The following is a 14,091-nucleotide window of genomic DNA, read 5'->3' as shown; positions in this document are numbered from 1 at the left end:
CCCCTGGGCTGTGAAGAACTAGTCCAAATACGCAGGAACTGACGGACGCGTCTGAGCAGGGAGGAAAGACCGGGCAGTGAATCCTGACTTCCAAGCTGCTGGAGTGTTCATATTCAGTGCTCACATTGCACTGATTTTTTGTAAGTGCGTTTTTTCTTTTTCTTGTCCAGTAAATTTTAATGCTTCACTATGAGGTGGGCGCTGTGTTCTTGTTTTTCTCTACTATAGTACCCTTGGTGAACGCTGGGTTGTTCCCTACATTTGAAGCTGGCAGCACCCTCTGTCATTGGACTGGACAATTTACCCAATGGTTTGAACATTTATGTGTCTATATTTATACAACGTTTCTATTTGTGATTGAGATTTTTTTGGTTGAGTGCCCACAGCTGAGGCTTAATAATGTTAATTGTGTATAATTAGCAGCAAGTCATTTACTTGATACTTGCACTCTGTTCCCATATCAGCCTGGGAAAATATTGGTCAATCATTTTGTGTTGTGATCAGCTATATATTTTTACTCTTTGGGTACAAGTAAATAATTAGAAGTTCAGAATATCAAATGAGCTTTATTGCATTCGAATGCACAAAGAGACCGCTACAGGTAGCTGATCTGTCTTATAACTAAAAAAACATATCTATATCTATATTTATTTATTACAGCGCACACCCTGGTGCATTACCACAAATAGAATTTATTAATAAAATAGAGGGGTAAACAATGCCCACTTACAAAATATTGGAAAATTAATTCATATAAAGGTATCTTTAGACGATGTTACTGCATATAGTGACCGTCAACTGGGGAATCACCCGTTGATCAACTGTTGGTCTGCTGATCGCTCTGAAAGTGCCTCCTGCTCCGTGGATTGCTATTACAAGCACCTCCTGCTCCGTGGGTTGCTAGTCAAGCTTGCCGAAGTCCTCCGACCTCTAAAGTCCATAGTAGCGTCACCCGATGTAACCGGCAGCATACAAGGAAGAACAAATGTAAACAGAGCAAAATTGTCACTCTGACAACTTGCAGGGATTCCCTCAGCATGCAACACGCGTCCTCTAGGTTGCGCGATGACGTCGGCATCAGCTGACTTCCTTGGGATACTGGGTAAGGCAAAAAGAGGGGGAAGGGGAACACAAAATGAATGAGTCCCCTAAAGAATTCACTAACTGCACACCTACATAATGTAAAATCTAACTTTAATAAATTTACTTAAAACATATATTACCAAACATAGTGTACTATGTGTTTTTAAAAAATGAATTAAATATTCAATAACGTGCAACCCTGTCAATAAATGTATGATTGTACAAACCCAAATGCAATATTTCTTGGGTTTTGACAGGACAGTGGATGCTGAAAGTCAGGGTATTAACCCTCTGGAGTTTGTATGCAGACTGTAGGTAACCGTATCCTACTCAGTGAGCCTTTAACTGGTCAAAGACACAGCAATCCTGCAATGATATATATAGCAGCGAACACCTATGGTTGTATTAAATGCATATGCTTGAGAAATGACGCTGACACAGGCGCAATCAATCCACAATACCCCTCAGTATAGTTGAGCTGGTGCTCACAGTACCATTGACATAGAGTTACCCAGCAGAAAGGCTCAGATTGTGCATATAACATGTATTGTATATAGCAGGGAGGCAGACTCACTGCCTGTTGTTATATTTATCAAGCTAATGCCGTCTGCATAAATAGAGCCAGGAGACTTAAGGCACTACATTAAAACAGCTCCAAGTAGGAGACTGACACAACTGCGCGTCCAACACGCGTTTCCCTCCAGCAAAGGAGCTTCTTCAGGGACAAATTATTATTGATACTGGGTAATGAACAGTATGTGATTTTATAGAAAAATAGCCACTGAATCTCACTGGTCAGCAGCGGAAACTAATTGGCAGGTACAACTGCTCATCACTGGGTGATTCCCCAGTTGACTGTGACTACATGCAATAACACCGTCTAAAGATACATTTATATGAATTCAGTTTCCAATTTTTTGTAAGTACACATATATATTATACACACACACGCACATTGACAGGTCTGGAACCCTGTCTTTCAACATATTCACCTAACAATCATTTCTTCCACTGCATCAAGGGATTCTGGGAAATGACATGCATGAGCACTGTCACCTTTTACCTGAAATCCATTTTTTACATAGAACTCTTATAAGCTAATGCTCACTGATCATACAGCTTTTAAACACAGCATAGGATTAGATGCAAAGCCAGTAAAACCACTCACAGACAGCTGTTTCGACCTTTTGAGTCTCATCAGTTTGAGGTTGTTTGTACAGGGAACATGGAACGTAAAACATGTATTATATTAAAAGCTCTTTTATTCCCGTTAACGGTATGTAGCCCCAATACTTACTATCGACTTACTATCTATCAAAGGATTTGAAAATATTTCTGCCACTTTAATTGGTGTTTTGCAGCTAGTGAGATTTCCTTTTAAATGGTTAAATATTAGGATCCACTTTAAATGTATGATCCACTACATCTACTCTCCCGGCCCTAATGCTGCGCATGTTGTGCTAAACCCTTCATTTTTACAATGTACATCTACAGCAGGCATGTCAAACTTGCGGCCCACAATGAACATATTTGCGGCCCAGCTCGCCAATATTTAATTCGCGTGTTGGCGCGCTGCCAGAATTTTTTTGGGCCCGGAGCAAGCTATCTGAGCTTGCATAGTGAGGCCCGCCTCTTCCTGCTGCATGGAGCAAGTCAGGTGACTACTACTCCATGCCTGCCTTGCTTCCCCCGTTGCCCCCCGTTCCGATTTCCCGTCTGTCTGTGTCTGAGTGTGTGTGTGTGTGTGTCTGAGTGTGTGTGTGTCTGAGTGTGTGTGTGTCTGAGTGTGTGTGTGTCTGAGTGTGTGTGTGTCTGAGTGTGTGTGTGTCTGAGTGTGTGTGTGTCTGAGTGTGTGTGTGTGTGTGTGTGTGTGTGTGTGTGTCTGAGTGTGTGTGTGTCTGAGTGTGTGTGTGTCTGTGTGTGTGTGTCTGAGTGTGTGTGTCTGAGTGTGTGTCTGAGTGTGTGTGTGTCTGAGTGTGTGTGTGTCTGAGTGTGTGTGTGTCTGAGTGTGTGTGTGTGTCTGAGTGTGTGTGTGTCTGAGTGTGTGAGAGAGTTTGTCAGAGAGAGAGAGAGTTTGTCAGAGAGAGAGAGAGAGTTGGTCAGAGAGAGAGTTTGTCAGAGAGAGAGTTTGTCAGAGAGAGAGAGAGTTTGTCAGAGAGAGAGAGAGTTTGTCAGAGAGAGAGAGAGTTTGTCAGAGAGAGAGAGAGAGAGTTTGTCAGAGAGAGAGAGAGAGTTTGTCAGAGAGAGAGAGAGAGTTTGTCAGAGAGAGAGAGAGTTTGTCAGAGAGAGAGAGAGTTTGTCAGAGAGAGAGAGAGTTTGTCAGAGAGAGAGAGAGTTTGTCAGAGAGAGAGAGTTTGTCAGAGAGAGAGAGTTTGTCAGAGAGAGAGAGTTTGTCAGAGAGAGAGAGTTTGTCAGAGAGAGAGAGTTTGTCAGAGAGAGAGAGTTTGTCAGAGAGAGAGAGTTTGTCAGAGAGAGAGAGTTTGTCAGAGAGAGAGAGTTTGTCAGAGAGAGAGAGTTTGTCAGAGAGAGAGAGAGAGTTTGTCAGAGAGAGTTTGTCAGAGAGAGAGTTTGTCAGAGAGAGAGAGAGTTTGTCAGAGAGAGAGAGAGTTTGTCAGAGAGAGAGAGAGTTTGTCAGAGAGAGAGAGAGTTTGTCAGAGAGAGAGAGTTTGTCAGAGAGAGAGAGTTTGTCAGAGAGAGAGAGTTTGTCAGAGAGAGAGAGTTTGTCAGAGAGAGAGAGTTTGTCAGAGAGAGAGAGAGTTTGTCAGAGAGAGAGAGAGTTTGTCAGAGAGAGAGAGAGTTTGTCAGAGAGAGAGAGTTTGTCAGAGAGAGAGTTTGTCAGAGAGAGAGTTTGTCAGAGAGAGAGAGAGTTTGTCAGAGAGAGAGAGAGTTTGTCAGAGAGAGAGAGTTTGTCAGAGAGAGAGTTTGTCAGAGAGAGAGTTTGTCAGAGAGAGAGTTTGTCAGAGAGAGAGTTTGTCAGAGAGAGAGAGAGTTTGTCAGAGAGAGAGTTTGTCAGAGAGAGAGAGAGAGTTTGTCAGAGAGAGAGAGTTTGTCAGAGAGAGAGAGTTTGTCAGAGAGAGAGAGTTTGTCAGAGAGAGAGAGTTTTGTCAGAGAGAGAGAGTTTGTCAGAGAGAGAGAGTTTGTCAGAGAGAGAGTTTGTCAGAGAGAGAGAGAGAGTTTGTCATGAGAGAGAGAGAGTTTGTCAGAGAGAGAGAGAGAGAGTTGTCAGAGAGAGAGAGAGTTTGTCAGAGAGAGAGAGTTTGTCAGAGAGAGAGAGTTTGTCAGAGAGAGAGAGTTTGTCAGAGAGAGAGAGAGTTTTGTCAGAGAGAGAGAGAGAGTTTGTCAGAAGAGAGAGAGAGTTTGTCAGAGAGAGAGAGAGAGTTTTGTCAGAGAGAGAGAGAGAGTTTGTCAGAGAGAGAGAGAGAGTTTTGTCAGAGAGAGAGAGAGAGTTTGTCAGAGAGAGAGAGAGAGTTTGTCAGAGAGAGAGAGTTTGTCAGAGAGGAGAGAGAGTTTGTCAGAGAGAGAGAGAGAGAGTTTGTCAGAGAGAGAGAGAGAGAGTTTGTCAGAGAGAGAGAGTTTGTCAGAGAGAGAGAGAGAGAGTTTGTAGAGAGAGAGAGATGTCAGAGAGAGAGAGAGTTTGTCAGAGAGAGAGAGAGTTTGTCAGAGAGAGAGAGAGAGTTTGTCAGAGAGAGAGAGTTGTCAGAGAGAGAGAGTTTGTCAGAGAGAGAGAGAGTTTGTCCAGAGAGAGAGAGAGAGAGTTTGTCAGAGAGAGAGAGTGTTTGTCAGAGAGAGAGAGAGTTTGTCAGAGAGAGAGAGTTTGTCAGAGAGAGAGAGTTTGTTTGTCAGAGAGAGAGAGTTTGTCAGAGAGAGAGAGTTTGTCAGAGAGAGAGAGCTTGTCAGAGAGACAGTTGGTCAGAGAGAGAGAGAGAGTTGTCAGAGAGAGGAGTTTGTCAGAGAGAGAGTTTGTCAGAGAGAGAGTTGTCAGAGAGAGAGTTGCAGAGAGAGAGAGAGTTTGTCAGAGAGAGAGAGAGTTTGTCAGAGAGAGAGGTTTGTCAGAGAGAGAGAGTTTGTCAGAGAGAGAGAGTTTGTCAGAGAGAGAGAGTTTGTCAGAGAGAGAGAGTTTGTCAGGAGAGAGAGAGAGTTTGTCAGAGAGAGAGAGAGTTTGTCAGAGAGAGAGAGAGAGTTTGTCAGAGAGAGAGAGAGAGTTTGTCAGAGAGAGAGAGAGAGTTTGTCAGAGAGAGAGAGAGTTTGTCAGAGAGAGAGAGTTTGTCAGAGAGAGAGAGAGAGTTTGTCAGAGAGAGAGAGAGAGTTTGTCAGAGAGAGAGAGAGTTTGTCAGAGAGAGAGAGAGAGTTTGTCAGAGAGAGAGAGAGAGTTTGTCAGAGAGAGAGAGAGAGTTTGTCAGAGAGAGAGAGAGAGTTTGTCAGAGAGAGAGAGAGAGTTTGTCAGAGAGAGAGAGAGAGAGTTTGTCAGAGAGAGAGAGAGAGTTTGTCAGAGAGAGAGAGAGAGTTTGTCAGAGAGAGAGAGAGTTTGTCAGAGAGAGAGAGTTTGTCAGAGAGAGAGAGTTGTCAGAGAGAGAGCAGTTTGTCAGAGAGAGAGAGAGAGTTTGTCAGAGAGAGAGAGAGAGTTTGTCAGAGAGAGAGAGAGTTTGTCAGAGAGAGAGAGAGAGAGTTTGTCAGAGAGAGAGAGTTTGTCAGAGAGAGAGAGTTTGTCAGAGAGAGAGAGTTTGTCAGAGAGAGAGAGTTTGTCAGAGAGAGAGTTTGTCAGAGAGAGAGAGTTTGTCAGAGAGAGAGAGTTTGTCAGAGAGAGAGTTTGTCAGAGAGAGAGAGTTTGTCAGAGAGAGAGTTTGTCAGAGAGAGAGTTTGTCAGAGAGAGAGTTTGTCAGAGAGAGAGTTTGTCAGAGAGAGAGTTTGTCAGAGAGAGAGTTTGTCAGAGAGAGGTGTAGAGTGAGAGTTTGTCAGAGAGAGAGAGAGAGTTTGTCAGAGAGAGAGAGAGAGTTTGTCAGAGAGAGAGAGAGAGTTTGTCAGAGAGAGAGAGAGAGAGTTTGTCAGAGAGAGAGAGAGAGTTTGTCAGAGAGAGAGAGAGAGTTTGTCAGAGAGAGAGAGAGTTTGTCAGAGAGAGAGAGTTTGTCAGAGAGAGAGAGTTGTCAGAGAGAGAGAGTTTGTCAGAGAGAAGAGAGTTTGTCAGAGAGAGAGAGTTTGTCAGAGAGAGAGTTTGTCAGAGAGAGAGAGTTTGTCAGAGAGAGAGAGAGAGAGAGTCTGTCAGAGAGAGAGAGAGTTGTCTGAGAGAGAGAGAGTTGGTCTGAGAGAGAGAGTTTGTCTGAGAGAGAGAGTTGTCAGAGAGAGAGAGGTTTGTCGAGAGAGAGAGTTTGTCAGAGAGAGAGAGTTGTCTGAGAGAGAGAGAGTTGTCAGAGAGAGAGAGTTTGTCTGAGAGAGGAGAGAGTTGTCAGAGAGAGAGAGAGTTTGTCAGAGAGAGAGAGAGTTGTCTGAGAGAGAGAGGTTGTCAGAGAGAGAGAGAGTTGTCGAGAGAGAGAGAGTTTGTCTGAGAGAGAGAGTTGTCTGAGAGAGAGAGTTGTCAGAGAGAGAGTTGTCTGAGAGAGAGAGTTTGTCTGAGAGAGAGAGTTGTCATAGAGAGAGAGAGTTGTCAGAGAGAGAGAGTCTGTCTGAGAGAGAGTTGTCAGAGAGAGAGTCTGTCTGAGAGAGAGAGAGAGAGAGTCTGTGTGAGAGAGAGAGAGAGAGAGTTTGTCTGAGAGAGAGAGGAGAGAGAGAGTTGTCAGAGAGGAGAGAGAGTTTGTCTGAGAGAGAGAGAGAGTTGTCAGAGAGAGAGAGAGTTGTCGAGAGAGAGAGAGAGTTGTCAGAGAGAGAGAGAGAGTTTGTCTGAGAGAGAGAGAGAGAGTTGTCTGAGAGAGAGAGAGAGTCTGTCTGAGAGAGAGAGAGAGTCTGTCTGAGAGAGAGAGAGTCTGTCTGAGAGAGGGAGAGAGAGTCTGTCTGAGAGAGAGAGAGAGTCTGTCTGAGAGAGAGAGGTCTGTCTGAGAGAGAGAGAGAGAGTCTGTCTGAGAGAGAGAGGTCTGTCTGAGAGAGAGAGAGAGTCTGTCTGAGAGAGAGAGAGAGTCTGTCTGAGAGAGAGTCTGTCTGAGAGAGAGAGAGTCTGTCTGAGAGAGAGAGAGTCTGTCTGAGAGAGAGAGTCTGTGTGAGAGAGAGTCTGTTGAGAGAGAGAGTCTGTCTGAGAGAGAGAGTCTGTCTGAGAGAGAGTCTGTCTGAGAGAGAGTCTGTCTGAGAGAGAGTCTGTCTGAGAGAGAGTCTGTCTGAGAGAGAGTCTGTCTGAGAGAGAGTCTGTCTGAGAGGAGAGAGTGTCTGTCTGAGAGAGAGAGAGAGAGTGTCTGTCTGAGAGAGAGAGAGAGAGAGTCTGTCTGAGAGAGAGAGAGAGAGTCTGTCGGAGAGAGAGAGGAGAGAGAGAGTCTGTCTGAGAGAGAGAGAGAGTCTGTCTGAGAGAGAGAGAGAGAGAGAGAGTCTGTCTGAGAGAGAGAGAGAGAGTCTGTCTGAGAGAGAGAGAGAGAGTCTGTCTGAGAGAGAGAGAGTCTGTCTGAGAGAGAGAGAGTCTGTCTGAGAGAGAGAGAGAGTCTGTCTGAGAGAGAGAGAGAGTCTGTCTGAGAGAGAGTCTGTCGAGAGAGAGAGTCTGTCTGAGAGAGAGAGAGTCTGTCTGAGAGAGAGAGTCTGTCTGAGAGAGAGAGTCTGTCTGAGAGAGGAGAGAGTCTGTCTGAGAGAGAGAGAGTCTGTCTGAGAGAGAGAGCGAGAGAGTCTGTCTGAGAGAGAGAGAGTCTGTCTGAGAGAGAGAGAGAGTCTGTCTGAGAGAGAGAGAGAGTCTGTCTGAGAGAGAGAGAGAGTCTGTCTGAGAGAGAGAGAGTCTGAGAGAGAGAGAGTCTGTCTGAGAAGAGAGAGAGTCTGTCTGAGAGAGAGAGAGAGTCTGTCTGAGAGAGAGAGAGAGTCTGTCTGAGAGAGAGAGAGAGTCTGTCTGAGAGAGAGAGAGTCTGTCTGAGAGAGAGAGAGAGTCTGTCTGAGAGAGAGAGTCTGTCTGAGAGAGAGAGAGAGTCTGTCTGAGAGAGAGAGAGAGTCTGTCTGAGAGAGAGAGAGTCTGTCTGAGAGAGAGAGAGAGTCTGTCTGAGAGAGAGAGAGAGTCTGTCTGAGAGAGTCTGTGAGAGAGAGTCTGTCTGAGAGAGAGAGAGTCTGTCTGAGAGAGAGAGTCTGTCTGAGAAGAGAGAGTCTGTCTGAGAGAGAGAGTCTGTCTGAGAGAGAGAGTCTGTCTGAGAGAGAGTCAGTTGAGAGAGAGTCTGTCTGAGAGAGAGTCTGTCTGAGAGAGAGAGTGTCTGTCTGAGAGAGAGAGAGAGAGAGTCTGTCTGAGAGGAGAGAGAGAGCAGAGAGAGAGAGTCTGTCTGAGAGAGAGTCGAGAGAGAGAGTCTGTCTGAGAGAGAGAGAGAGTCTGTCTGAGAGAGAGAGAGAGAGAGAGAGTCTAGAGAGAGAGTCTGTCTGAGAGAGAGAGAGAGTCTGTCTGAGAGAGAGAGAGAGAGAGAGAGTCTGTCTGAGAGAGAGAGAGAGAGTCTGTCTGAGAGAGAGAGAGAGAGAGAGTCTGTCTGAGAGAGAGAGAGAGAGAGAGAGAGAGAGTCTGTCTGAGAGAGAGAGAGAGTCTGTCAGAGAGAGAGAGAGAGTCTGTCTGAGAGAGAGAGAGAGAGTCTGTCTGAGAGAGAGAGAGAGAGAGTCTGTCTGAGAGAGAGAGAGAGAGTCTGTCTGAGAGAGAGAGAGAGAGTCTGTCTGAGAGAGAGAGAGAGTCTGTCTGAGAGAGAGAGAGAGAGAGAGTCTGTCTGAGAGAGAGAGAGAGAGAGTCTGTCTGAGAGAGAGAGAGAGAGTCTGTCTGAGAGAGAGAGAGAGAGTCTGTCTGAGAGAGAGAGAGAGAGAGAGAGAGTCTGTCTGAGAGAGAGAGAGAGAGTCTGTCTGAGAGAGAGAGAGAGAGTCTGTCTGAGAGAGAGAGAGAGAGTCATGACTGAGAGAGAGAGAGAGAGTCTGTCTGAGAGAGAGAGAGAGAGTCTGTCTGAGAGAGAGAGAGAGAGAGAGTCTGTCTGAGAGAGAGAGAGAGAGTCTGTCTGAGAGAGAGAGAGAGAGTCTGTCTGAGAGAGAGAGAGAGTCTGTCTGAGAGAGAGAGAGAGAGAGTCTGTCTGAGAGAGAGAGAGAGAGAGTCTGTCTGAGAGAGAGAGAGAGAGTCTGTCTGAGAGAGAGAAAGAGAGTCTGTCTGAGAGAGAGAGAGAGAGAGAGAGTCTGTCTGAGAGAGAGAGAGAGAGTCTGTCTGAGAGAGAGAGAGAGAGTCTGTCTGAGAGAGAGAGAGAGAGTCTGTCTGAGAGAGAGAGAGAGAGTCTGTCTGAGAGAGAGAGAGAGAGTCTGTCTGAGAGAGAGAGAGAGAGTCTGTCTGAGAGAGAGAGAGAGAGAGAGAGTCTGTCTGAGAGAGAGAGAGAGAGAGTCTGTCTGAGAGAGAGAGAGAGAGTCTGTCTGAGAGAGAGAGAGAGTCTGTCTGAGAGAGAGAGAGAGAGTCTGTCTGAGAGAGAGAGAGAGAGTCTGTCTGAGAGAGAGAGAGAGAGAGAGTCTGTCTGAGAGAGAGAGAGAGTGTCTGTCTGAGAGAGAGAGAGTGTCTGTCTGAGAGAGAGAGAGAGAGAGTCTGTCTGAGAGAGAGAGAGAGAGAGTCTGTCTGAGAGAGAGAGAGAGAGAGAGTCTGTCTGAGAGAGAGAGAGAGTCTGTCTGAGAGAGAGAGAGAGAGAGAGAGTCTGTCTGAGAGAGAGAGAGAGAGAGAGAGTCTGTCTGAGAGAGAGAGAGAGTCTGTCTGAGAGAGAGAGAGAGTCTGTCTGAGAGAGAGAGAGAGTCTGTCTGAGAGAGAGAGAGAGTCTGTCTGAGAGAGAGAGTCTGTCTGAGAGAGAGAGTCTGTCTGAGAGAGAGAGAGTCTGTCTGAGAGAGAGAGTCTGTCTGAGAGAGAGAGTCTGTCTGAGAGAGAGAGTCTGTCTGAGAGAGAGAGTCTGTCTGAGAGAGAGAGTCTGTCTGAGAGAGAGAGTCTGTCTGAGAGAGAGAGAGAGAGTCTGTCTGAGAGAGAGAGAGAGTCTGTCTGAGAGAGAGAGAGAGTCTGTCTGAGAGAGAGAGAGAGTCTGTCTGAGAGAGAGAGAGAGAGTCTGTCTGAGAGAGAGAGAGAGTCTGTCTGAGAGAGAGAGAGAGAGAGAGAGAGAGAGTCTGTCTGAGAGAGAGAGAGTCTGTCTGAGAGAGAGAGAGAGTCTGTCTGAGAGAGAGAGAGAGTCTGTCTGAGAGAGAGAGAGAGTCTGTCTGAGAGAGAGAGAGTCTGTCTGAGAGAGAGAGAGAGTCTGTCTGAGAGAGAGAGAGAGTCTGTCTGAGAGAGAGAGAGAGTCTGTCTGAGAGAGAGAGAGTCTGTCTGAGAGAGAGAGAGAGTCTGTCTGAGAGAGAGAGAGAGTCTGTCTGAGAGAGTCTGTCTGAGAGAGAGAGTCTGTCTGAGAGAGAGAGAGTCTGTCTGAGAGAGAGAGTCTGTCTGAGAGAGAGAGTCTGTCTGAGAGAGAGAGTCTGTCTGAGAGAGAGAGTCTGTCTGAGAGAGAGAGTCTGTCTGAGAGAGAGTCTGTCTGAGAGAGAGAGTCTGTCTGAGAGAGAGAGTCTGTCTGAGAGAGAGAGTCTGTCTGAGAGAGAGAGTCTGTCTGAGAGAGAGAGTCTGTCTGAGAGAGAGAGTCTGTCTGAGAGAGAGTCTGTCTGAGAGAGAGAGAGTGTCTGTCTGAGAGAGAGAGAGAGAGAGTCTGTCTGAGAGAGAGAGAGAGAGAGAGAGAGAGAGTCTGTCTGAGAGAGAGAGAGAGAGAGTCTGTCTGAGAGAGAGAGAGAGTCTGTCTGAGAGAGAGAGAGAGAGAGAGAGAGAGTCTGTCTGAGAGAGAGAGAGAGAGAGTCTGTCTGAGAGAGAGAGAGAGAGAGTCTGTCTGAGAGAGAGAGAGAGTCTGTCTGAGAGAGAGAGAGAGTCTGTCTGAGAGAGAGAGAGAGAGAGAGAGTCTGTCTGAGAGAGAGAGAGAGAGAGAGTCTGTCTGAGAGAGAGAGAGAGTCTGTCTGAGAGAGAGAGAGAGTCTGTCTGAGAGAGAGAGAGAGAGAGAGAGAGTCTGTCTGAGAGAGAGAGAGAGAGTCTGTCTGAGAGAGAGAGAGAGAGTCTGTCTGAGAGAGAGAGAGAGTCTGTCTGAGAGAGAGAGAGAGAGAGTCTGTCTGAGAGAGAGAGAGAGAGAGTCTGTCTGAGAGAGAGAGAGAGAGTCTGTCTGAGAGAGAGAGAGAGAGTCTGTCTGAGAGAGAGAGAGAGAGAGAGAGTCTGTCTGAGAGAGAGAGAGAGAGTCTGTCTGAGAGAGAGAGAGAGAGAGAGAGTCTGTCTGAGAGAGAGAGAGAGAGTCTGTCTGAGAGAGAGAGAGAGAGTCTGTCTGAGAGAGAGAGAGTCTGTCTGAGAGAGAGAGAGAGAGAGAGTCTGTCTGAGAGAGAGAGAGAGAGTCTGTCTGAGAGAGAGAGAGTCTGTCTGAGAGAGAGAGAGAGAGAGAGTCTGTCTGAGAGAGAGAGAGAGAGTCTGTCTGAGAGAGAGAGAGAGAGTCTGTCTGAGAGAGAGAGAGAGTCTGTCTGAGAGAGAGAGAGAGTCTGTCTGAGAGAGAGAGAGAGTCTGTCTGAGAGAGAGAGAGTCTGTCTGAGAGAGAGAGAGTCTGTCTGAGAGAGAGAGAGTCTGTCTGAGAGAGAGAGAGTCTGTCTGAGAGAGAGAGAGTCTGTCTGAGAGAGAGAGAGTCTGTCTGAGAGAGAGAGAGTCTGTCTGAGAGAGAGAGAGTCTGTCTGAGAGAGAGAGAGTCTGTCTGAGAGAGAGAGAGTCTGTCTGAGAGAGAGAGAGTCTGTCTGAGAGAGAGAGAGTCTGTCTGAGAGAGAGAGAGTCTGTCTGAGAGAGAGAGAGTCTGTCTGAGAGAGAGAGAGTCTGTCTGAGAGAGAGAGAGTCTGTCTGAGAGAGAGAGAGTCTGTCTGAGAGAGAGAGTCTGTCTGAGAGAGAGAGTCTGTCTGAGAGAGAGAGTCTGTCTGAGAGAGAGAGTCTGTCTGAGAGAGAGAGTCTGTCTGAGAGAGAGAGTCTGTCTGAGAGAGAGAGTCTGTCTGAGAGAGAGAGTCTGTCTGAGAGAGAGAGTCTGTCTGAGAGAGAGAGTCTGTCTGAGAGAGAGAGTCTGTCTGAGAGAGAGAGTCTGTCTGAGAGAGAGAGTCTGTCTGAGAGAGAGAGTCTGTCTGAGAGAGAGAGTCTGTCTGAGAGAGAGAGTCTGTCTGAGAGAGAGAGAGAGAGTCTGTCTGAGAGAGAGAGAGAGTCTGTCTGAGAGAGAGAGAGAGTCTGTCTGAGAGAGAGAGAGTCTGTCTGAGAGAGAGAGAGAGTCTGTCTGAGAGAGAGAGAGAGTCTGTCTGAGAGAGAGAGAGAGTCTGTCTGAGAGAGAGAGAGTCTGTCTGAGAGAGAGAGAGTCTGTCTGAGAGAGAGAGAGAGTCTGTCTGAGAGAGAGAGAGAGTCTGTCTGAGAGAGAGAGAGAGTCTGTCTGAGAGAGAGAGAGAGTCTGTCTGAGAGAGAGAGAGAGTCTGTCTGAGAGAGAGAGAGAGAGAGAGAGAGAGAGTCTGTCTGAGAGAGAGAGAGAGAGTCTGTCTGAGAGAGAGAGAGAGTCTGTCTGAGAGAGAGAGAGAGAGAGAGTCTGTCTGAGAGAGAGAGAGAGTCTGTCTGAGAGAGAGAGAGAGAGTCTGTCTGAGAGAGAGAGAGAGTCTGTCTGAGAGAGAGAGAGAGTCTGTCTGAGAGAGAGAGAGAGTCTGTCTGAGAGAGAGAGAGAGTCTGTCTGAGAGAGAGAGTCTGTCTGAGAGAGAGAGTCTGTCTGAGAGAGAGTGTCTGTCTGAGAGAGAGTGTCTGTCTGAGAGAGAGTGTCTGTCTGAGAGAGAGTGTCTGTCTGAGAGAGAGTGTCTGTCTGAGAGAGAGTGTCTGTCTGGGAGAGAGTGTCTGTCTGGGAGAGAGTGTCTGTCTGGGAGAGAGTGTCTGTCTGGGAGAGAGTGTCTGTCTGGGAGAGAGTGTCTGTCTGGGAGAGAGTGTCTGTCTGGGAGAGAGTGTCTGTCTGGGAGAGAGTGTCTGTCTGGGAGAGAGTGTCTGTCTAGGAGATTGTGTCTGTCTAGGAGAGAGTGTCTGTCTAGGAGAGAGTGTCTGTCTAGGAGAGAGTGTCTGTCTAGGAGAGAGTGTCTGTCTAGGAGAGAGTGTCTGTCTAGGAGAGAGTGTCTGTCTAGGAGAGAGTGTCTGTCTAGGAGAGAGTGTCTGTCTAGGAGAGAGTGTCTGTCTAGGAGAGAGTGTCTGTCTAGGAGAGAGGAGAGAGTGTCTGTCTGAGAGAGGAGAGAGTGTCTGTCTGAGAGAGGAGAGAGTCTGTCTGAGAGAGGAGAGAGTCTGTCTGAGAGAGAGAGAGTCTGTCTGAGAGAGAGAGAGTCTGTCTGAGAGAGAGAGAGAGTCTGTCTGAGAGAGAGAGAGAGAGTCTGTCTGAGAGAGAGAGAGAGTCTGTCTGAGAGAGAGAGAGAGAGGAGAGAGAGAGAGAGAGTCTGTCTGAGAGAGAGAGAGAGAGTCTGTCTGAGAGAGAGAGAGAGTCTGTCTGAGAGAGAGAGAGAGAGAGAGAGTCTGTCTGAGAGAGAGAGAGAGTCTGTCTGAGAGAGAGAGAGAGAGTCTGTCTGAGAGAGAGAGAGAGAGTCTGTCTGAGAGAGAGAGTCTGTCTGAGAGAGAGAGAGAGTCTGTCTGAGAGAGAGAGTCTGTCTGAGAGAGAGAGTCTGTCTGAGAGAGAGTGTCTGTCTGAGAGAGAGTGTCTGTCTGAGAGAGAGTGTCTGTCTGAGAGAGAGTGTCTGTCTGAGAGAGAGTGTCTGTCTGAGAGAGAGTGTCTGTCTGAGAGAGAGTGTCTGTCTGGGAGAGAGTGTCTGTCTGGGAGAGAGTGT

The 14,091-nt window shown here is 47.1% G+C and overlaps 1 protein-coding gene across 2 annotated transcripts in view; it reads left to right on the top strand.

The window, feature by feature from the left end:
- The window catches only part of LOC142466854 (uncharacterized), a 35,669-nt gene continuing 21,578 nt past the window's right edge, over positions 1 to 14,091 (top strand). Inside the window, exons 1-2 of one of the 2 annotated variants that reach the window (XM_075572374.1) lie at positions 1 to 140; positions 229 to 310. The gene's annotated coding sequence lies outside the window, so the exon portion shown is untranslated. The remainder of the gene's footprint in view (positions 141 to 228; positions 311 to 14,091) is intronic. The other variant, XM_075572375.1, reaches the window with a different exon arrangement.

Source organism: Ascaphus truei, chromosome 15 (genome assembly GCF_040206685.1).
Source record: "Ascaphus truei isolate aAscTru1 chromosome 15, aAscTru1.hap1, whole genome shotgun sequence".
NCBI classification, from domain to species: domain Eukaryota; kingdom Metazoa; phylum Chordata; class Amphibia; order Anura; family Ascaphidae; genus Ascaphus; species Ascaphus truei.
This window is presented reverse-complemented; position numbering and strand designations above follow the sequence as displayed.